This window comes from Mauremys reevesii, linkage group 2, assembly GCF_016161935.1.
Source record: "Mauremys reevesii isolate NIE-2019 linkage group 2, ASM1616193v1, whole genome shotgun sequence".
Lineage (NCBI taxonomy): Eukaryota > Metazoa > Chordata > Testudines > Geoemydidae > Mauremys > Mauremys reevesii.
In genome coordinates, this window is record NC_052624.1 from 175,674,845 (window position 1) to 175,698,433 (window position 23,589).

Sequence of the window (23,589 nt, forward strand, 5' to 3'; positions counted from 1 at the left end):
ATATTTAGGTTGGCTTGAATTTGGGCCAGTTCCTCTTTACAGGAAGGTGGAAATTGTGGCTGAAAAAAAAAGCCCTTGATTACCAGATGCAAACTTTGGTTGCATAGAGCTGACCTTTGTTACTCTGTTCATTAGACATCAGTCTGGAGGAAGCCTTTGAACTCCTTATTTAATACTCAAATTGTGAGCAGGCCTAGAGTACATTTGATTTGAGTGGACCTTGAAAACCCCAGTAACATGTGTCATTTGTACCCTGGAGTTAGTCCAGTTCCACAAATGACTGTGGTTCACTTGACCTGTTATGAGGACTTAAAAAGTGTTGTAGTGTCCCTTTAACTTCTACATGCCTACAGTCTCCCATATTTATAATATGCAAAGAATTCAGGGTGCACATTTTGTCCCCTTGAATTTTCAAGACTACACTCATGTCTTAGGCAATATTTATGCAGAAAAAGACTATAGCAAAAGAGGGAGAAATGACGAATTTCCAAGATCTGTAGTTGCAATAATACAGAAAAATACTTAAAAACCCTAAACTTACAACAAATGTATTGGGAAATATGCAGGGTCTTTCAGCCAGCAGCCAAACCACTAGTAAAAATCATGCATACTGCAGTCTGATTTCTCTTTTCCCAGCAAATGAGGAAAACTGATGGCTTGGCGAGGGCTTCCTCTGTCTGTCTGGATGTAAAGCACAGAAGTAGCAGTTCCAATGGAAGAAAAGTTTCCTTTTTTTTGTGGGCAACAGCCAACTTTTCACTTTCTTTTGACTTTGGCTTCCAAAGAGATAAGATCTGCTGACTGAGCACAATTCGTTAGCCCTACTCCAAATTATAATGTTTTAAAATCACTGTGTATCACACAGAAACAATCTCTTAAAAATTGGGATTTCATTATAAACTTTAAACAGTAAGCTGTCTTCTGGGATGTACAGAAGTATCTACTCTTTGGAACTCATCCAAATACTTTACCTAAGTATTCATCCAATACCAAATAGAAACAATAAGACCTGATCCTGCAAAGCTGCCTCACTTGGAGGTGTGCTACCTCATGGCAGAATCATGGTCATTGACCTTAACCAGCTCATTCTTCTATCTGTCTCCCATTCCTCTACATCTCCCATTCTCCCTTCTAGCCCCACTCCCTCCTCCTGGGTAAAATCAGAGAGTGCTAGTAACATACTGAGTGGAGAAAAGGAATATCATCTCTTTCATGCCTCCTCCTCCCTCAGCAGCAGGGCAACATCTCTTCTGTGGTAGACTTTCCCCTGAGGAAAAGAGTTTGTCTCTCTTGTCTTGCCCAGGAGCTCACACTTTGCTCAGTATTCCTTGCTCTATCTGAGCAAGTTTTGCTCCTATAATTTAGGACCTGAAGCTGACACTGTACAGGGCTTGTCTACATGGGAAACTTACTGACATACCTGTATTGCTATAGTTATACTGGTATAACTCCCCATGTGGACACTCTTATTCCAGTTCCTTTTTCCAGTGTAGCTTTTTTTCTGGTGTCGCTTTTGGAAAATCTAAACCGGAAAAAGACACTCTTCCAGCATAAAAATGTCCACAAGTGGCATTGTACTGATCTAACTACACCAGGACAGTAATGCAGGTAAACCAGACAAACCCTAGTGTAGGCAGAATACATGAGGCACTGGTCAAAGAAGTGCTCCCTATTGATACAGGCAGAGTGCTGCTCAGTGTGAATGTACGTTGACCTAACTGGTATGCGCACCACTCAAGAGAGGCCAGATGGTGGAGGAAACCAAAGAGAAGGTGACGATAGTGGCAGGGAGGAGGGAAAAACAACGGGGGTCAGCTTCCCTTACAACAAAAGAAAGAAGGGTGGCCTTTTGCTTAAGGTACAGTAATAGGAGTCTGAAAGCCATTAGTAATTTCATTAACCCTTTTTTGGCCAAGAGAAAGATCTAGAATCCACCCCTGAAAACACTACAGCATTCTATACTAAGGTATCTCCATCAGCTGGCAAAGACTGTAATAGAGAGAGGGTTAACTTATTTAATTTAATTTTAGATACCGTACTAACACCTTCAAACTATCACCCCCAGGAACTGAAGGCAACTGGTGAAAGCTTTAGCTTTATACATCTATATTCTAGTTACAGCTCAGTCAACCACATGCCACTCCTGAGGTGAGGAGAGGTTTCTCAAATAACTGCGCCAGGATTATTATCCTTTTATTTTAATTAATACGTTCATTTTCCCCAATCCACCCTGAGGCATATAGATAGTTTCCCTTGCCAGCTGGAATCCAGAGTAAAGCTATTTCTCCACGATCTATGTGGTTTACCATGGTAAATCACAGCATAATGATGGAAAGACAGATCCAATTAAATTCTTAAAAAAACAACTCGTCAGCTGTGTTTGAAGAAGCAAGAAAAACATAAAACGTTGCCACTCTCCTCCAGAGAAGTACAACATTCTACTGGAGCTGCTAAGGACTCCAATATATTCTAGATGTTTATACTTTATGCCCTTTCATAGTACTAAAGAAAGAAAACAAGGTGCTACTGTAATGCATTCCCACTCCTTCCAGGTCTCCCACAAGACACTTTTTTCTCTAGTATAATGAACAGACACGAGATGTTTTTGCTACGCACAAACAGATTATTGGTTTTTTGAGGCTGATCGTTTATTTGCTTTATTTTTTTTCAATTTAATTTGAAAAATTGCTGCTTCAGATTCCTGTTGCTCTCCTAGAACTCAAAAAGTCCTTTGTTTGTGCTGAATGAAATTGTGCAGGCGGCAGTTCGCTTCTAATTGGAAGGACAGCCTTGCTTTCAGCAGGGTAGACTGTCTCCGTGATCTAAATAGACAGCAGTGGAAGGGGAAACAGAGGTACAAAGAGGTGAAATAACCTGTCTAAGATCACACATCAGAACCGTGGGAGAACCAGAGATAGAAACCATCTCTCATGAGTCCCAGTCCAGTGTCTTGTTTGCGACACCATTGTACCTCTCTAACAGAGCCAGGCTGTGTTTCATCTTCCCAGAACACTTCTACCATTGTTATACTACATTCATATTTACAGACTGGGGCCATACTTACAGGATGGGGAACTCTTTTCTGGGAAGCAGTGGCTCTGAAAAAGATGTGGGGGTTGTGGTGGATAATTGTCTGAACATGAGTTCCCAGTGCAATGCTGGGGCTAAAAGGGTTAATGTGATCCTTGGATGCATAAACAAGGGAATCTGGAGTAAGAATAGATTATTTTACCTTGGTATTGGTACAAATGCTACTGGAATACTGTGTCCAGTTCTGGTGCCCACAATTCGAGAAGGACGTTGATAAATTGGAGAGGGTTCAGAGATGAGCCATGAGAATGATTAAAGGATTAGAAAGTGTGCATTATAGTGGTAGATTCAAAGAGCTCAATCCATTTTTAGGCTAACAAAGTTAAGGGATAACTTGAGTACAGTCTATAAGTACTTACATGGGGAATAAATATATGATAATGGCCTCTTCAATCTAGCAGAGAAAGGTCTAGCATGGTCCAATGGCTGGAAGTTGAAGCTAAACAATTTGAGACTGGAAATAAGGTGTAAACTTTTAACAGTGAGAGTAATTAACCATTGGAACAATTTACCAGAGGCTGTGGTGGATTCTCCATCACTGACCATTTTAAAATCAAGACTAGATGTTTTTCTAAAAGATCTGCTCTAGGAATTATTTTGGGGAAGTTCTATGTCCCGTGTTATACAGGAGGTCAGACTAGATGATCATAATGGTCCCTTCTGGCCTTTGAATCTATGAAATCCTATGTGCCAGTGGAACTCTGCATGCCATCCCCAGAGTGACTGAGCATGCTCCATCCCAGGGCTGTACAGGCTGAGCAGGACTTGCATGCAATTGCTTCTCCAGGCTGTCAGTGGCCACTGCATCGGAAGTGAAAACAGAGCCACTGGTTTTCCTGTGTTCCCAGTGCTCCCATCATGCTGCTAGTGCCCAGGCAGTGAGGAGGAGAAGGAGGAACAGCTGCTGACTTGAATGCAGAGGGATGAGGCATGGAGGGCATTGCAATGGCCACAGGGTGGAGGTTTTGTACTGTCTGCCAGTTGCCAGTTGACGTGCTGGATGCTGGGTTTTTTCCACTAGACAGTTAAGCTCCCTGCTCTTGAAGGAGAGATGGAGCACTCTCTCTGCGCTGTCAGGTTGGTTAAGCACTGGAATAATTTGTCTAGGGAGGTTGTGGAATCTCCATCATTGGAGATTTTTAAGAGCAGGTTAGACAAACACCTGTCAGGAATGGTCTAGATAATACTTAGTTCTGCCGTGAATGCAGAGGACTGGACTAGATGACCTTTCAATGTCCCTTCTTGTTCTATGATTCTATGGTGACTCAGTAAGCAGAAGCAGCAGAGGTGGAGAACTTTGGGCTCATGGAGGTGACTTCTTGTTCCTTATGGTCAGGCAAGCTGACCAGTTTGCTTGGAGGGGCACCTGCACATGCAAGCTGCAGGGGTGCCTGATTTGGGAGGATGGAGTCGCTATTGAGAAGCAGCAGTGTGGAAGAGCCTCCTGGCTACAAACAGTCTTGTTACTAGGCTTGATAGGTAAGAGTCTGGGAAACTGCGGTGTGTTTGGGGCAGGGGCACAGAGTGAACCAGGGCACCCATGCCTCTCCACCTTCCACAGTACACAGTACACCCTTGCCTCCGTCAGACACTCAGCACCCCTTTCCCTGTAGTCCCCCGCATCCCCCAGTCACCCAGGAGGTCTCTTCAGGTGTTGATCACCCACAGCACTTTACAGAATCCTAGACACCACCCCTCAGCACCCAGCACCCTGGATCCTACACAGAGCCTCTTGCACATCCCTCATCCTTTGCATTAGATGCAACCTCAGGTATCATGCCTGGAATTCCACAATGTCACTGTGATGCTTCCCAGCGTTACCCCGGGTTTTCAGGCACCTCGCTACCACCTTCCATTAGCATGAGGGAGTCTTCTCTGTGCCTGGCAGGGGTTAGCTCCCAGCCACAGGCAACACAACCCCTCCCCTCTCAGCCCACATGGGCTCACCTGTCCCTCAGACAGGCACATTCCAATTCCCAAGTCTTCTGACCATCCCCGTCTGGTGTCCACCCCCTTATCTTCTGGACACTTAAAGAATTACATGGCTTGCTATTCCCAAAGGAACACTACAGCTTACTAATTACACCTTGGAACTCGTTTCCATTTAACACACAGCACTTAGAGAAGGCAAGTATATGTTTATTTAACAAAGAATGATATTCAAATGATAGTAAACAAATACTGGAAACAAAGGTCTATATATAAAAAAAATCATAACATTCATTCTAGAGCCTAAAGTCATCTAACAAGATGCCCTCTTGTCCAATAAGGTACTGCTTACCCTGAAGTCCTTCTCATTGTATTTTTCTGCCAGGGTGGCTGAGACCCTTCTAGTGTGAGCCCAAGCCCACTGACAACTTGTCTCCCCTTGATGAAGGATAAGTGAGGGGTTCATCTGCACTCCAGATATAATTCCAAAAGTTCATTGTCTTTACTCCTAAACAGTATAACCACTGCTGTTTCTGTTTTTTTTCCTGTACACTCCACAATCTTTTGACTAGCATTTTGCTCAGATTGTAAACGGGTATCCAGGGTGAACCATACAATACTCAATTTGTACATGATCAGCCAGAGAGAGAGAGAGAAGCGTCTGTTTCCCCTGCCTGACTGGAATATGTGGTTCACTTTTGGTGCCCTGCCTTAACTCACAGACCTAGAGAAGATATTTTTTAGTATATGGACATAACTCCACACACATTTTCTGTAGAAACATCTTGCAATGATCAGGATGACAAGTATGATGCAGGCTGTCATAAGAGACCTTACATGATATTTAATGAACTAGTATGTAGCTCCCAGACCTGGGGGATCCCTGCCACCCTTTTGTACGCCCCCCCGGTGCCTCTGCCACTTGGCACAAAGAAGTCCTTGGGTCACAGTCACAATTCAAAACAAGCACTTGCTGGCAGCAGCAAGTCAAACAGCAAATACAAATTCAAAAACATAGGTGGTATGATGTACAAAATTTGAAAACATGTAGTAGGCTAAGGTAAGAAAAAAGGTATAATGATATAAAATACATATTGCGGGGTGGGTGGAGGTATAAAATGGCTCTCTTAAACATTTTGGTAATAATTGTCTATCGTCAGCACTAGAACCCTTTTTGTTGGAGTGTGTGGCCAGTTTTTCTGCATCTCGGAGGTGGCAGCTCTAGTGGGTGGGGGCAAGAGCCTGAGGGAGTGGCTGGCAGATGAGAAGAGGATGGGGACAAGCTGAGAGCACAAGTACAGAAAGGACCACTAGAGAACATTCTCCTCCAGGACTTGGAACTGAACCCAGGAGTCCTAAGTTTCTACGTTGTTCTTCTCTTAGCAAATCACTGGAAAACCCACTAGCAAAGTATGTGTCTCAGCCAGGCGGATCTACAGGGAAGATAACAACCTACCACCAGTATCAGTTCCTCCATTAGTTCAAGGGATAGAGGTCTGTGCTGTGGATCGAAAGGTCTGAAACCTGCTGATGATCCAAGCTGGGGGTCAATGTGGTTCCACATCATAGAATTTCTGGGACTTTTTAGTTTGCTAAAAAAAAAATAATTAGGAAATCCCTTAAAAAAAAAACGCTAAAAGGAAGATGCAAAGTCAAGCACTCAAAAATTAGAAACTACCAGAATTAAGGTTGACTGCCCCTTCTGAATATGAATTATGTGATAGTTTAATTACATGATCAGGGGCGGCTCTACCTTTTTGGCCGCCCCAAGCAGTAATGCGCGGAAGGCGCCCCGGAGCCGCGGGAGCAGCGGACCTCCCGCGGGCATGACTGCAGAGGGACCGCTGGTCCCGCGTGGCTCGGCTGGACCTCCCGCGGCTGCGGATGGTTCGCGGGTCCGGCGGCTCCGCTTGAGCTGCCGCAGTCATGCCTGCGGGAGGTCCAGCCGAGCCGCGGGACGAGCGCCCCCTCCGCAGTCATGCCTGCGGCAGGTCCAGTCGTCCCGGGGCTCCGGTGGACCTCCCGCAGGCGTGACTGCGGCAGGTCCGCCGGCCCAGCCTGCCGCCCCCCCGGCGGCCGGGGACGGGCCGCTCCTCGGCTCGCAGCGGCAGGATGAGCTGGGGCCCCAGCCTTTTGCCGCCCCCTAGATTTTGCCGCCCTAGGCACCAGCTTGTTTTGCTGGTGCCTAGAGCCGCCCCTGTACATGATCATATGTTGTTTTTCTCCTGTCTCATTCAGAGAATGGGTAATTTGTTTGTCCTCCTCATTCAGTGTGGCCCCAGGCCTTATTTAACCATTGAAATGATTAATTTCATTGTTGGTCTTTCTCTGGTGCTAATCACCATAGTGTCTCAGGGTTACACAAATATCAATGAACTTATCTTCAGAACATGCCAGGGAGACTAGGTGGTATCATTATCCCTGGGCCATATTATCCTTGAGACAGAGTATTATTTTTACTCTGGGACATAGAGAAATTAAGGTTAACATTGATATTAGTGTCCACTAATTTTAAGCGCCTGATTTGAGATGTCTAGGGCCTGATTGTTTTTTAAATGCAGTTAACATTTTTATTCCACTTAATATATTTGAAATACAGCTGTCTGACTTGGGTTATACTTGTGAATACCCAGCACTTCTGCATATCAGGTCCCAGTTGTTTCAGCACAGGCACCCAGAAATTGAGGAACACACAGTGGCAGTCTGCTTTCCCAGTATCACATAGCAGCTCTGGCAGAGGCAGGGACTGAATCCAAGTCTGTGGGGCGGCATTCAACTGCCTTAATCATAAAACAGAGGAACATAGAACTAGAAGGGACCTCCTGGGTCATCTAGTCCAGTCCCTACCTATCACAGGCAACCCAATCATATAATCCCAATCATAAATTTATCAAGCTCGATCTCAAAGCTAGTTAGGTTGTGACCCTAATTTTTTTAAGTCATAACTTGAGACTGGAAAGCTAGACATGCTTCTTACAGCTAGGAAGCAGGCCCATTCTCTCTGAATCAATTGCCTCTTGCTAGACTGTTCATTATTACACTCGTGTATACTTGCACATAGACACAACTATAAACCCACCCTGACCCATCTGCAAAGTGGTATTTACCACCCACTGAGTCTCTAAATGCACAGAGACTAGTGGGAGGGAGGTCATAAGAAACAGGAGGTAATAAAGAACCTAATGAACAGCAGGCATAGCTGACGTTGGTTAATAAAAAACCAATATAAGTAGTGTAGTTAAAAGCTAAATAAAGGGGAAAAAAGCCCTAGTTGTTCTATTGAAAATGCACTAATCAGCAGGAGTCCCCATGTTCTAATTTAACAACAGAAGAATCAGTCCTGGGTGACAAACTAGAGCCTCAGGGAGGTGAAATACCTCCTGTAGCTGCTGCCTCCTGATGTTGTCTTGAAAAGTCTCTCCTTTCACACATCAAGCAGCAACTCCTGTGGTGACTGCTGTTGGGCAAACAAACATCAGCCATTCACTTTCTGGAATCTGTGTCTTTCAAGCTTAATTTAGCAAGAGACCAACTTGGTTCTGGGCAATAAATGAGCAGTAAAAGTTCTTTTGGAAACACACAGCATTCATAGGAATTCATATAGGTGTGTCAGGAAAATTATTTAAAAGTGGTATCTTTCTTTTTATACTCTCTCTGTGTGTGTGTAAAAGTAAATAGAAGACTGGGAGCACATTGGATAGACGACTGGGAGCACATAGGGTAGTTTGTAATTGGTTTCTTTAAGGCAGTGGTTCTCAACCTATTTATCACTGTGGGCCGCATCCAGTACTACCAGTATGACCCTGAGGATGTCACATGGGCCACAGCAGTGTGCTGATTGGGCTGCAAGCGGCCCACAGTCCATGGGTTGAAAACCACTGCTTTAAGGAAATAAGCATAAACTCCAGGGGTGAAAGTAACTTAAAGGACTTACCACTACACCAGAGTCCTGAGTGGGGGTGTGGCATCAACTGGAAGAGGTGTGGCCTAAACTGGAAAGAGGCAGAGCCTTTCAAGATTTAAAGGCCCTGGGGCTCCGGCTGTGGCTGGGAGCCCCAGGGCCTTTAAATCATCCCAGAGCTACCAGCTGCAGAGACGGCTGGGAGCCCCGGGGCTCAGGGGCAAATTAAAGGGCCCAGGGCTCTGGCCGCCACGGAGCTCCGGGCCCTTTAAATCACCATGGGAGCCCAGCTGCCAGAGCTACGGTGGGGATTTAAAGGGCCCAGGGCTCCCTGCAGCAGCTGGAGCTCCAGGCCTTTTAAATCCCCGCCTGATTCCGGCTGCCGGAGCTCCGGCAGCGCATTAAAGGGCTCGGGGATCCCCGCAGTGGCCAGAGCTCCAGGCCCTTTAAATCCCCACCTGAGCCTGGCTGCCGGAGCTCCGGTGGTGATTTAAAGGGCCCGGGGCTCCCCGCAGCTGCCGGAGAACCCTGAGCCCTTTAAATCACTACCACGGACCATACTGGCTTACTTTCACCTCTGATAAACTCCCATTTCCCATGCAAACACAACCAGCAATCATAGCTGTGGTCTTATGCACTGAGCACGGCCATTTGCCTGTGGTAACATTATGTGTCACCTTTGTTGTATGCCATGTCAAAATCAGTACAAAAGATTTTCCTTGTATTACAGGTCAGTAGCACACTAAGGCCTTGTCTTTGCAGCTAAAACACTGGTTTGTTTTTTTTACCTTATGCATGTGAGCTAATCTGAGGTAAAAGCACAATGAAAACTAGGCACTTTGTTTTACTGCAAGGTAAACTAGGCAAAGTCAGCTCCGGGGGAGGGAGGGAAGGGGGATAATGGTGACATTGGCAACTTTACATCATAACTTAAGTGCTTTGTCTTCTCTGTGCATTTACCTCAGGTTAGTGCATGTGCATTAGTTACCCTGAGGTATAAAACACACTCCTTTTTTTAAGCCTGAAGGCAAGGCCAAAACGAACACGTTCTCCAGCATTTAATCCTGCAGCATGAAAATGAATAACTAGCTGCTGAATAAAACTTTTTTCCAGCTCTCAGAAGGATCCACTTGATGGGCCAAATTCAGAAGTGATGTGTGGGGTGTAAGTTGGATCCCTGTGCCCTCCCTTACACTTATGCAGACTCCTGCAGACTGACTGTTCCATTGGCCTAGGATCACCAGAGCACTTCGCTTTCTGGTCTCATCCCCAGCATCTTCTTCCCTGCCTTCTTCCATACCCTATGCCTGAGGAGAGAGTGGGTGACTTAAAGCCAGCCTCACTAGGGGAATTGCTCAACTGCCTGCTTAAGGCAGTTTAAAGTCCTCTTTGTGCAACTGGAGAGGCACAATGAGGGCTGATTGCAGGCCAGGATTCAGCCCACTATCTTACTAAAACCGTTACAAAACCAAGCAAAGGAGGAGCAGATGACCCCACTTTATGATTATCCTATAGTCTGTGGATGAATAACTTAGCATAGTTTCAAGCATTGTTTTCATGGTTACCTTGGAAATCATTTGGCTTTTTTTTTTAGCAATGCTATATCAACTAATCGAGTGAATGGTTGTGAAAGCTATCTGGACTCAGTAGAGGAGGAAAAGTGGTCTAGTTGGAGCATTTAAGGCTACACAGCATTGGTTTGTGGCATGTTTCTTGTCTAAGATAAGTTGAGTAGGGTAGGGACATAGTACGTACTGATTTATTATCATTTGTCTTTTTTCTTCAGTGCAGGGTTGACATTTGTTCAATGCAGGGTTGTGTCCTCCAAATGTGTCAGTCTTCTAAAAATGTATATCTCACTGAAGTGTCTATCAGCTTTCTTGTGTGTACATTATATGTTTCTCTCAAATCTTGCGGTTTGAGATTCACCATGGTACATTGACCCGCTCAATTGTTCTATTCTCCTCTCATCACAACTGCAACATTAGTGGAACTTATTTGCATGTATGAATGTGTCAGTAGTCCATTTGGTGATTTGTCCCACAACAAGAGAAGAAAATATTACCTAGTAGATTATGTTTTGAGATATCTGGATTGTATCCAGGAATATTGTTGGCATGATGTTCAGTGTATTCTCATGTTCAAATACATTTATCTAAAAAATCACATAATAAACATTTCCCCTTATTTAAAAAATACAGTATTTTATGATAATGGTCCAGCTCATTACAATAATGGCTCAAGATTACTGTAGCATACTGTAACATGTTTGTTTAATGTAGATCAGAAGTAAAGCACTATTTATTACCCTTCATTTGATTTAGCCAAATAAATAGTTCCCCACTACTCCATAGTAATGAGGTGTACATATACAATCGAAGACTCATTTTGACATACTTTCACACTTCAGGGTCAATCCACTTTTATTTCAAGGGGAACAACTCTTTCCATTTTCAAGGGGAACAACTCTTTCCATTTTTCCCCCTCTACCATGTCATGATTATTCTCATATCTATTGCTTCAACTAATTAGTTGAAAAAAATGCCAAAAATGCTAAAAAAAAAAAAAAAAAAAAAAGCCAAATAGTTTCCAGTATTCAAGGGTAACCACAAAAACACTACTTGAAACATGCTAAGTTATTCATATTTCATTCATTAGATTTCTGATCCACCAATCCCAGAAAGATACATCCTTAAACAAACATTTCATTAGTACACCAGTTAGAGTCCTAAGCGTACCTATAAATTATGTCAGCTCAGAACAAAAGAAGGGCAAATTGCTTGTGGCCTCTTTGCAACAAAGGCTTGCAATAAAGTTCATCATGTCTTTGGCAGTAGAGAAACAAAGCCACGTATGTAAACATTTTGGGAAAGAGTTTCCTTAAACTCTTACAATAATGAAAAACACTTGTTTGTTTAAACCTCTAAGTCTGCTGGAGCCCAGTTGTATGAGAGCCTCACTATAGAATTCCATGGCTCAGAATAAAAATGACCTCATCTTAAAGATGGAAAGGTGAGTCCATGAAAATGTGTTTACCTCACAGCACAAGGCAAATTGAATCTACTAAGTGTTAGGTTATTCACGCTACAATAAAACATTACATGTTAAACACAGCTGAATGACTATATAGTACTTGAAGTTTTCCAACATATGAAAGCAACTTTTCACGTTTATGTTGCAACAAATGTACTGCAAAATACAACACCTCTGTGAGACTAAACGTGGACCTATCAGCCAAAGCAATCTTGAAACTATTCCAGTGGGATGCAGATCAGATGAACTAATAGTTGCTTTTAGATTCATACATAATATGGACTCTGGTCTGCTCTCATTTACACCAATACAAACCTGGAATCGCTCTGCTGAAGTCAAAATAGTTCAATGTTCAAAACAATTTAGCTCCCTTAGTGAGAAGTAATAGTTAATCCAAATGTACATTGGTGTCAGTATAACTGAGAGCAGAATTTACCTCTTCTTCAGGTCTGGGTTCATGAAGAGCTTGTGTGGCTTGAAGGCTTGTCTCTCTCACCATCAGAAGTTGGTCCAATACAAGATATTACCTCATCCACCTTGTGTCTTTAACATTCTGGGACTGACAGGGCTACAACTACACTGCATACCCGTGTATGGGCATTTATCACTAGAGAGAAGATGAAGCAAGGGATGGTGCAGTGAGGAAGGATTTTGACAAGTCTTCTAGTGACATCAGTGCTTGCTTTACTACTAACCAAAAACATGGGGGGAGGGGAGGAGGGAGAGGCACTGACAACCCTGTTCCTTCTTTTGTAGTAGCAGTTTCAGTTCACAAAACCATGACCCTTGCATCACCTTTGATGATATTGTTTTTGGTCTTAGCACTCTAAACTCTTTGAAAGCACATTTCTGGATCCAACAAAAAACTGTCTACCATGCAGGGACAGCTCCAGGCCCCAGCACGCCAAGTGCGTGTTTGGGGCGGCATGCCGCGGGGGGCGCTCCGCTGGTCGGCGGGAGGGCGGCAGGCGGCTCCGGTGGACCTCCTGCAGATGTGCCTGCGGAGGGTCCGCTGGTCCCGCAGCTCCGGTGGACCTCCTGCAGGCGTGCCTGCGGATGCTCCACCGGAGCCACGGGACCAGCGGACCCTCCGCAGGCACATCTGCAGGAGGTCCACCGGAGCCGCGGGACCGGCGATCGCCAGAGCGCCCCCCGCGGAGTGCCGCCGTGCTTGGGGCGGCGAAATTGCTAGAGCCGCCCCTGCTACCATGAAGGCCACACAAAAGCTAACTTTGAAAGAGTTGAAAGCAAGAAGAAGGAAATATGACCCTAACTGTCCTTTCACAAACTGAATTACTCTCAATTGCTGTTATGTGTCCCTTTCCTCCTGGTGAAGCCACTGGCTTCTGCAACATATTACAGACTGCTGCATTATGATAACAGGTATCATCCAGAAGGCATTTCTCAAGAAAAAAACTGTCCCATGCCTGTGCAGATTCTGTGTGGTGAAATGCAATTCCAAGCATATATATACCCAGAGGTAAGTGGGCAAATGAAGACTACATGACAATCACCACATTGGGTGGTGGTCAGCTGCACAGACCCTTCTGCACCATCCTTTTCCTCAGCTTCACCTATTCCAGGCTTTTGGAAACTCATGGCACAGCTGTACAATATACCGAAACCCTCTAAGGCAGCCACAGTGAAGTGAGTCCAGACACCACCAACCTTAGCCAGATCCTCTTACTAATACACCTCAGGAAACAAAGACAGATGAAGCAGAGTGAAACATGTTTACATCAAAACATGCATGTTAGTATAGTGGACCATCTTTTGACATCTCTCATATTGGATTTCAAGCATGCTGCAGTGTAAACAATGCTGTGTTGCCACAGTGCTAAATCCATGCTGCAAGAGCTTTCTGTAGGTCATGAATCCAAAACCACACAGCCAAAATGATGACTGAGGTTTTGCAGAAGAAAAATTGAAATTACCCCCAGTTTATCCACTAGTTAATAACAAGAGTAAGAGTTGCAGCACAGTCAGCACTGCATTCTGAGCCAGATTTTCTTTGTGTAAATAATTTGGATAAACCCAGAATATTCCTTTTTTTTTTCTTGAACTCTTGTCTTTTGCTACTGTTCTCTCCCCCTTCCCTACTTCCCCTTCCTGGAGGACAGTTTCTCAAAAATAGTCTATCTGTCCCTCTTCCTTCTTGGACTCGCTCTCCCTCTTTTTTGCAGTTTCACTCTCTTTCCCCCCACATTTTTCTGCTGCTGTCACACTTTGATTGTCCTTCTCTTACTGTCTAAGACCAACCACAGTCTAGGCCCATTGGCCCAGTCACTTTGCACTGTTCCACTTGTGCAAAGGAGCACTAACCCAGGCAGATTAGATCCCTTAAGGGGCATCCTTGGATGGCAGATCCCTGTTCAGGGGCATCCTTGGATGGCACAAAAGTCATGTTAAACCCCTGGTAGTTGCCAGTATAGGGGGCATGACTGGGCGAAATACAGCATGGTCAGGGCTCCCTTTGTAAAGTGATGAGTCATCTCTGAACTAGAGCCTGATTAAGCCACATCTGGTGATAAGTTATTCCTGTGCTAGGCTCCAGCCAGTCCACAAGCCAGGAGCTGGTCTGGTGACTCTCAGGACAGGTATAGAAGCCTCACAGGAGAAACAGTAGATCAGTCTGCCCAATGTGACTTCCAGGCTTGGAACTCTCCCCTGCCTGATAGTAGTGCCAGACTTCACAGGCTTTAACCTGCTCCAGCCCTGCTCTGACTCCAGCCTTGTTCCTGGTCCCTCTCCAGCTCTGCCCTTGCTTTGTTCTAATCCCTCTCTTGACTCCTGGCCTGGCTGCCAATGCACTGATCACTAGGCCCGACTCTCCACACCCCAGCTTCCGATACCCTGGCACCCCAGCACTCCTGGCTGCTGTAATGGCTGCTTGGAGCTGTTAACTGCTGATGCAAGCAGGGGTCAGGGAGTTGGCCTGATGCAGATTGGCCCCATGATCAAGGGAATGCAAAGGGCACATTTGGACTTCCCTTCCTCAACCTCGTTGAGCCTTCTTTGTCTGCAGCTGAGGATCAAGCCCTCTGTGTCCCTGTCCCAGTTCATCATGCATCTACAAAAATGCAGTGCTTCCTGCTAAATATTCTGTATCAGTAAAATTATTGGTATGGAGGATATGACATTTCTGCTGCTAACTGGTTGTCAGTGAGGACTTGTACGCATTTGCGTTTTGAGTTGAGATGGTTGCGTTTCATCATATAATTTAAGCCACGTGATGTCTTTTCTGGACCTAAAAACTTTGCAAGGGCCAAATTATGCTCTCTGCTACACTGGTTTAAATCCATTGACTTCAAAGGAGTTACTCCAGATTGATGCCTATGGAATCCAGTCAAAAGTTTGGCCTGGAATTTTACTCTTTAGCTCAGAAAGGAGTGGTTGTCTAAATGTTTATTTGCATTGTGTATATATAAGCTGGAAGGAAGTGTCTCAACAGGGCTGAAGAAATGTCTTTTTTTCTCTGTTGTATATACTGAATGCTTGCTTAAGTTCTGTAAGCAACACACACCAACCAGAGTGTTGCGTACATCCCAGGACAAAAAGCAAAAGACCATTCTTTCAATACATTGCATTTTGAAGCTGCATTTCTGAGTGTGGCAGCACTCAATTTTCTGCATTCTAATTTGAAATTTCTCTTGGAGCATCTCATAACCCACACCAGCAACAGTGGAACTAATTGAGGCTGGCTAGTGGCTTTACTGTGAGAACCACGGCTTGGAAGAGGCTTATTTGGCAATGATCTTTCTAATTCCCCTTGACAGTGGAACACTTGTGTTTAGATTAGTGCCTCTGACCCTTATCAGGTCGAACCTTATTCAAAATCAAACATTTTCACCAATCCCTTTACATTCACTATAAAAGCAAGAATATAATATGTATGAATTATAACAGTGAGTGTACCTGACCTTGAAGGTTAAAGATGTGGAGGGAGTAAGATTTGTTGCATTAGATTGTAATCAAATTTTCAGCATCTCACAGCCTCCTAGTTTGCCTTTTGCTAATTCCCCGGGGGTCTCAACCCACTGGTTGAGAAACACTGGCTTGTAGGGTATTGGAGGTGTCGGGTAATGATCATATCACATCCTACACAATCCATTCACCGAATGCGGCATCAGCCTTGCAGAAGGCCACATGCCACCCTGCGAGCAAGCACGAATAAAACCTTTCTCACCTCACTGATAAATGCCAGAAGAGGTCCCTCTCAATAGGTTACCATGCTTTATGCTGCCAGCCTGCTTCCTTCCTGGGTAGCAGGGCTGCGTGATGGACTCCATGCACTTTCTTTCTGTCCCTTGCCTGCTCGCCCCAAAGGAGCCAATACTACCTTCCTGCTTGTTTCCAGCTTGCTCGCCAATGGAGGGAAAACGGGGTGGGGGTGGGGGTTTTCCTGGCAGAGAGAAAGAAGTGTGGTCAGGACCAGCCCCACCTCCCGAAGGCCAGATACCCATCCTTTAATGGTGGTTTCTGTTTCATTCCAGGAAACTGGCCAGTCCTTAACTATTAGCCATTTTTCCAGGTGTTAAAATCAGCAAAAAGCTGATCCCTCAATTGGAGTGCTGTGGGGCCTCAAGAAGCCTTGAGTCAGCCTTTGCTGGCTTGGATCCAGAGTTAGATGCAGTTAGTGACTAGCTCCTCAGATGCCCAAAGAGGGAAAATCATCACCAAAATAGCCCTCTAAACTGAACCCAGTGGAGTAGACTATCAAAGCGAACAGCTCCATACGGCCGTTTCTGTTTACCTTCCTCTGAATGTCCTGGTCCAACACTACACATTTGTTTTGCTTTAAAATCAGAGCCTATGCACGGTTATGTCCAGAAAGCCATTCCGTAAATAATGTACTGTCATCCTTGTACAGATGTGCTTTCAGCATAGCCATATCCAGCAATGAGTCTCCAGTATTTCCCTTTCCCTACACTTATCACATTAAGTGAGCAGACAGCTCTTTGGCCACCTGTGTTTATTAATTATCCTTTAAAGCTGGCGCATGGGAGAGTAACCACTACTTTTAATACAGCTGCATATAACACAGTATAAATTGTTTTCAGCATTCAGTGGTAAACCTTGGCTGGTGAGTGATCCTATTTTTTGTCTTCTTTTTTGTTCAAGTGGGTTTATATTGGAAAATGATTAATTGGATATATTTCAGACCAGACGAAACATTAGACAAAATACATTAGTCAAAGACACTTGAAGAGTGTATTAGTTACCTTCCTGTGGCACATAAGTAATAATTCAGTTTCTTAAAATACTCCATCTGGATTAGAAGGGTTACCTGAGTTCCCTTCACATGAATTTAGCAAAGAATTAGTGTAACATAGCAATGCTAATACATATATAGATAACTAGACAGCATTAAACTACCATTTATACTACTGATTAAAAATTGCAGCTAGCTTCATCTGGAATTTAGGATACTTTTCTTTACTAATCCATTGTACTGGTCAGAGCTGCAATATTATTATTAAATATTACTATAATAATATTATGCAATATTATATTATTGAGTGTATTTCACATAGGCTGCCAGGCCCAATTTATCTAGTTTTGGAATGATGAACATTTGATATTTTAAACTCAAGAACAGAACTCAGAATAACACAACCCAACAAAAGGTGCCAAGCACAAGGCAAAATCTTGCAAAGCTCAGCCTTCCATTCTGATTGTTTTGCACAGCTATTTTGCCCAATTTCTCTTTGAATGTTTCCAGATGAATAATTGCAGTGGAAATGAGTTAGTCCTTCCCAAAGCAAAAGACAGGATATTTAAAACAAGGTTTAGAATATATCCAGAGTTATGATATTTTGAAATTGAGTAGATGAGAATTTTTATTATTCACTTTGGTTCTGCCACCCATACCCTAGGGTTGCAATTTTTAGTTGGACGTATTACTGGAGGTTTCATCACATGACATACTCTTTAATTAAACATTAGTCTTTAATTTCTGGAGACTCCAGGACAATTCTGGAGGACTGGCAACCCTACCACACCCTCACTTGCAGAGTAAAATACTGCTCAATGAGAGTAAATGTGGGACTATAATCACCATTATTATTCATCAGGTATATTTCAGCAGGGCCTAAAAGCATCAATCAGTTTGGGCCTCATTGTGCTAGGAATGTACAAACACACAATAATAAATGACAGTCTCTGCTTAAGGGCTAGTAGTCTAAAAGATGAGATGTAAGAGATGGATGATATAAAGAAAAGTCATGGGGTGCGGGGGAGAGGGAAACCATAAATATAGTAGGGGGCAATCAGACACTAAGAGGCCCTTAGTGAATGGAACTGGTGATGTTCTGCTGCCCAAAGGAAGGTCGGGGCAGAATTTGAAGAGTTTTTACAAGTTTTCTTGTGGGTAATAAACCTTTTGTGAAATTTCACAGAAAAGTAACATTGTGGGGGGTATGAAATTGGGCAAAACAAAACTGCGAAATTTCTACGATGTTTAGTGAACATTTGTTCATAATTTAGAACACCCTGAAATTCATTACATTTCAGATCCTGACGCCTAAATGGGGAATCTTCATCCTGTGGGGAAATCTGTAGTAGGCTCCCACAGGGATCTGTTCTTGGCCCAGTGCTATTCAATCTCTTTATCAATGAGGTGGAAGAAAATATACAATTATTGCTATAAAGTTTATAGATGACACAAAAGTTCATGGAGTGGTGAATAATGATAAGGGCAGCACAGTTCTGCAGAGCCATCTGGATTGCACGTTAAACTGAGCACACCTAAACAAGATGCATTTTAATTCAGCTAAATTTAAGGTCACCTAACTACGAACCAAGCATGTAGGTCAGACTTTATAGGCTGGTGGGCTGTAATTTGGAAAACTGACTAGAAAAGGAGTTATGGTCACATTGGATAACCAGCTGAACATGCATTTCCTGTGCACTGTGATGGCTCAAATAGCAAATATGATCCTTGGATTATAGCAAGGGAATATCAACTAGAAATTAGGGATCTGGTGTTTCCAATGTATACAGTATTAGTGAGACCATTACTGGAATACAGTGCCCAGTTCTGGTGTCCACACTTTATAAAAGATGTTGACAAAGGGTTCAGAAAAGAGTGCCAAGAACAAACTAATTTCTGGACAATCTGCTTTACAGTGAGAAACTAGAGAAACTAAATCTCTTTAGTTTTACTAAGAGAAGGAGAAAAGGTGACTTGATCATGGTCTATAAGTATGTGGAGAAGAGATTTCTGATAGCAGAGGGCTCTTTAATCTAGCAGATAAAGGTATATCAAGATCTAATGACTGGAAGCTGAAACTAGAAAAAATCAGTCTAGAAATAGGGCACAGGTATTTTTACAATGAGCATAGTTAATTATTGGAACAATTTACCTGGGAATGTGGTGGATTCTCTGTCATTTGAAGTCTTTAAACCAAGACCGGGATGTCTTTCTAAAAGAGATTCTCTAACTCAACTAGAAGTTATGGGCCTGATGCATGAATCACTAGGTAAAATTCTATGCCTTATGTTATGCAAGAGTTCAGACTAGATTTATCATAATGGTCCCTGCTGGCCTATGAATCTGTAAATTTTACACAGACTTTGCACAGATAAATGACAACACAAGGTGCAAGGGAGTAAAGAATCTGGTTCTGAATTGCTGCTGTTCTCATGAGGTGTATGATGTAGAAAAACAGCTTGATTTTTGAGCTCTCAGATGGAATTTGCAGAGCAGCAGTTAGAAAAAGTCATCGTTTGGCTTGTAATTGAATCATGAAACCCCCATAATGACACTCTTACTCAATAAGTACCAGGGAGTCTTCTAGTTCGGTTGGCCCAATACTGGCAGGAGGTTGGCAAAGATGGCTTTAAGCCACCTTTACTCTCCCCCTTGTCCTGGGGCTCAGCCTAGTTCTGGTGCCAGGCAGAGCAGCCTGATTATACCCTGCCCTAACTTACACCTGCCTGCCCACAGCCCCAAGATGATATTCTGGCATCCGGGAACAGCCAAGGTATATGGAAACCCTGGCCATGTCTCCTTTATCTGTGAGGAAAACCCCCAGGGGAACATGAGCCAGGAGAAGGAGTAGAAACTATTGTGGTGTTTCTGTGCTACCTGAAGATTCCCCTACATGGGGAGAATCCTCCAGGGGACAGATCCATTAGCTTTATAGATGTTTTGTGATATTCTGGTGATGCAGAGCAGCTGGACTGGGGCCAAGGATCAGGCACATCAAGTATAACTCCATTTTAAAGTAGTCTTTCCCAAATTCTGCTCTTGGCGTTCCCGTTGACATTAGTGGGAACTCTGTAGGCTAAATCCTTGTCCCATTGAAGTCATTGACAAAATGTCCATGTACTTCAACAGAACCAGGATTTGACTCCATGAGCATATTCAAGGAAAGTATTTGGCCTTAAAGAAATAAAATCTCTCAGAAGCCAAAGGAAGTCTAACGAGAATTGAAAACAACTACTGCCCTGTGTTGTTCAAATTCTGCTCTCTGTTACTCTTATGTATCCAGAGAGACTCTGCTGAACTGATACAAGGGAGAGCAGAATTTGGGCCACTATCTCACATCTATTTACTGTACTAGAAGTAATGAAAACAAGATCAGGGTCCACCCCTTACTGTCACTTGAAAGGCTGTTGTTTATTTTTAGAGCTGCATGGCCAGGGTTTTCCTGTTGGTTTTGTTGTCCTTTTAAACTCTCCCAACTCCAAATAATACTGGAGCCTTTAATTGTTATTGTAAAGTTGTGGGCAGGTTTCCATCAGGGCAGTACAAGCACAGAGTTTCCAACACAAAGAAAAATGTAAATGTACCTCTTCCATGTATCCCTGAGGTAGTGGTGTTTTTCATTCTAATTTTCATAAATTAAGCCACATTAAATAATTTTATTCTGAATTAACATAGGGAAAAAAATAATCCAGGCAGCCACATCAGAACTTGCATGGCAGCATGAAATACTGTGGTTATGAAAGACAGACAGACAGGACTGGTGATTCCCTGCCTTACCTCATAGGGGTGCTATGGGGATAAATACACTAAAGGTTGTGAGGTGCTCAGATACTAGAGCAATAGGGCTATATAAGTACCTAAAATAGATGTTTAAGTCACATGCAATATATAGCAAAGTCTAGATCAAAATAACAGTGCTGGCAAATGCTGCCCTATTAAGGGCATAGACAGTCCACTCATTGCCCTGCACTTGGGGGTCACTGTAAAGTCTGAACCTGGAAATACGATTTCCCTATTTCCATAGAAAGCAAGAGGAATATTGTAAAGGATCTTCAGATGACTGGCATATGGCATTAGAGTCTGGAGGAAGCCATCTGCTTTTGCAGTCTGAAGGAAAAATATAGCGTTTCCACAAAGCTTATGTGAAATTGGTGGTAAAAGGGTGGGAGGAGAGCAGAGGACGTGAGTGCGTGTGAATTTTACTATGATAAAGAAGAATGAAGGGACCAGAACAGACACAAAGTCTCTTGACTGTCAGTTGAACCAGCTGTGATCTAGAATCTTTTCTAGAACATGTGGAAGTTACTGAGTAACAAAGTCTTTTGTACAGGCAGTAACACACACCAAGAAGTGCAGTTTGTACTAGATACCTCCACTTCCTGTGTGGTTGAAATAATCTGACCTTTGACCTCTAGCCTCCTAACACATCTGAAGGCTATTGCGTGTGTATAACCATTAACCACACACATTATGATTTTTGGACATAAAGCCTATAGGCATCTCAGAAATACAAATTTTGAAAAGTATTAATTATTTATACTGTAAAACATAGGCTTTCTTATCTCGGGTTGACTGCTGAAGAGTCAACCTGAAGCTCAAACGCTACTAAGGAGGAGCCCACAAAAGACTGAGGCCTTCTCTACACTTAAAAGGGTTTGTCAGTATAGCGATAGATAGATAGAGCTATACCAGCAAACCACCCTAGTGAAAACATAGCTTATGCTGGAAAAAGGGCAGAATAAGATACACAGGCAAAAGTACTTTTTTCCTGGAATAACTGCAGGGATTTTGCTGGCATAGTTTCTTGGTGAGAGGTGTCATTTAAAAAATTTTTTTTTTAATTAAGGCAAAGTTACAATAAAATGTTAACATACGACATCATACATTACTTATTCAGGAGCTAGTTAATATTCAAAGAACCTGACTAAAGATTCTGGCTCTCTGGATGGAGATCCCTTCTCGGCTGAGTATGCTAAAAAGGGTGATCACATTTCTAAATACCTTTCTCTTTTTGGCACTTCTGTTGTATACTTAAATAGTGTGAAAGCTTTTCCATTACAAGGACAGTCTGTATTTTACTATACTGCAGTTCCATAGAAGGAGGAGTCATATTTTCCAATGTGCAATAAAAAGTCTTGCTGCTAACAATAAAAAAGAAACTAATTTGTCATTCTGTTTAAAATATAGACCCTTTACTGTATCATTAAGTAAGCAGGCCTGGCGCTGGCATTTTGTTGTAAGATGAGTCTCTTTAATAATTTCCCATCTAATTCCTGGACATAACCATCACATGTCTAAGTATGTTCCCCTTTCTCCACAGCTCCCCCACAGAATGCCCCCTAGTAGCAAAAATATGATGGATTTTAACTGGAATCAAATGTCATCTACACAGTGACTTCTAAAATTTTTCTTTATGAGCCACACTAACTGAAGATTTATATCCCTTTTCCCATATAGCAACCCAATCGTCCAGATCAATTTCTTTGTCCAAGTCCCTTTCCCATCTTTTCATTTTGGTAGTGTTCTTATCAACATCTTTTTCAGTCAAAATTGTAGATCTCTTAGAGATTGAATCTTTTGTTCCAACCTGCTCCTGGGTCAACTCTTCAAATATGGTGAAAGGTCTACATCAGGGAGTCTCAAACTTTTTTTTACTGGCGACGCCTTTCACATTGCAAGCCTCTTAGTGCAACCCCCTCAAATAAGTTAAACACACCGTTTAATATATTTAACACCATTATAAATGCTGGAGACAAGTGGGGTTTGGGGTGGAGGTTGACAGCTCATGACCCCCCATGTCATGACCTTGCGACCCCTTGAGAGGTCCTGACCCCCAGTTTGAGAACCTCTGGTCTACATAGAGCCACCTGGCATCGAGATTTCACAATAAAATGTTTGACGTGTAAATATTGAACTGTGATATCTTTATATTATTTACATTATTACATATCTCTTGGTGTGATTTCAGATCAGGACCCAGGAACAGCTGTCTGAATTAAGTAATCTCAGCTGTTCCCTACAACAAATAGGTGCTTTGATATTTCTTAGGGATAAATTCCTGATTATTAATGAAAGTAGCTAAAAGAGAGGACCTTGGCAACAGGAATTTAAAACATTTGTCCAAAGCTGCTAAGATGTTCTGGATGAATGGGTGTTTTTTTTATTTTTGGTGACAAAAAATTCTTTTTAACCCAACTTTTACTATAAATAGCTATATTTGTTCAGTCTTGTTCAAGTTTTACCCAGTGTTTGATGGTCTGTTGTTATGGGTGTGGGTTTTGTCACAGTTCTAGCCGATGTAGCTATGCTGGCAAAACTTTTAAGTAGAACTGGTCAGAAATTTTTCATCAAAACCATTTTTTTTGACAAAAAAGACCATTTTTGTGGAAATCCAAATGTTTAAAAAAGGGTGAACTTTGATGAA

At 43.0% G+C, this 23,589-nt stretch overlaps 1 protein-coding gene across 3 annotated transcripts in view; it reads right to left on the reverse strand.

Annotated features, from left to right (window-relative positions):
- NEDD9 (neural precursor cell expressed, developmentally down-regulated 9) overlaps positions 1-23,589 on the reverse strand; it is a 140,455-nt gene that overhangs the window by 102,281 nt on the left and 14,585 nt on the right. The window contains exon 1 of one of the 3 annotated variants that reach the window (XM_039526145.1): positions 12,390-12,504. The exons of 1 other annotated variant lie outside the window; for it this stretch is intronic. The gene's annotated coding sequence lies outside the window, so the exon portion shown is untranslated. Of the gene's footprint in view, positions 1-8,953; positions 9,013-12,389; positions 12,505-23,589 lie in introns of those variants that run through there. One more of the 3 variants, XM_039526146.1, reaches the window with a different exon arrangement.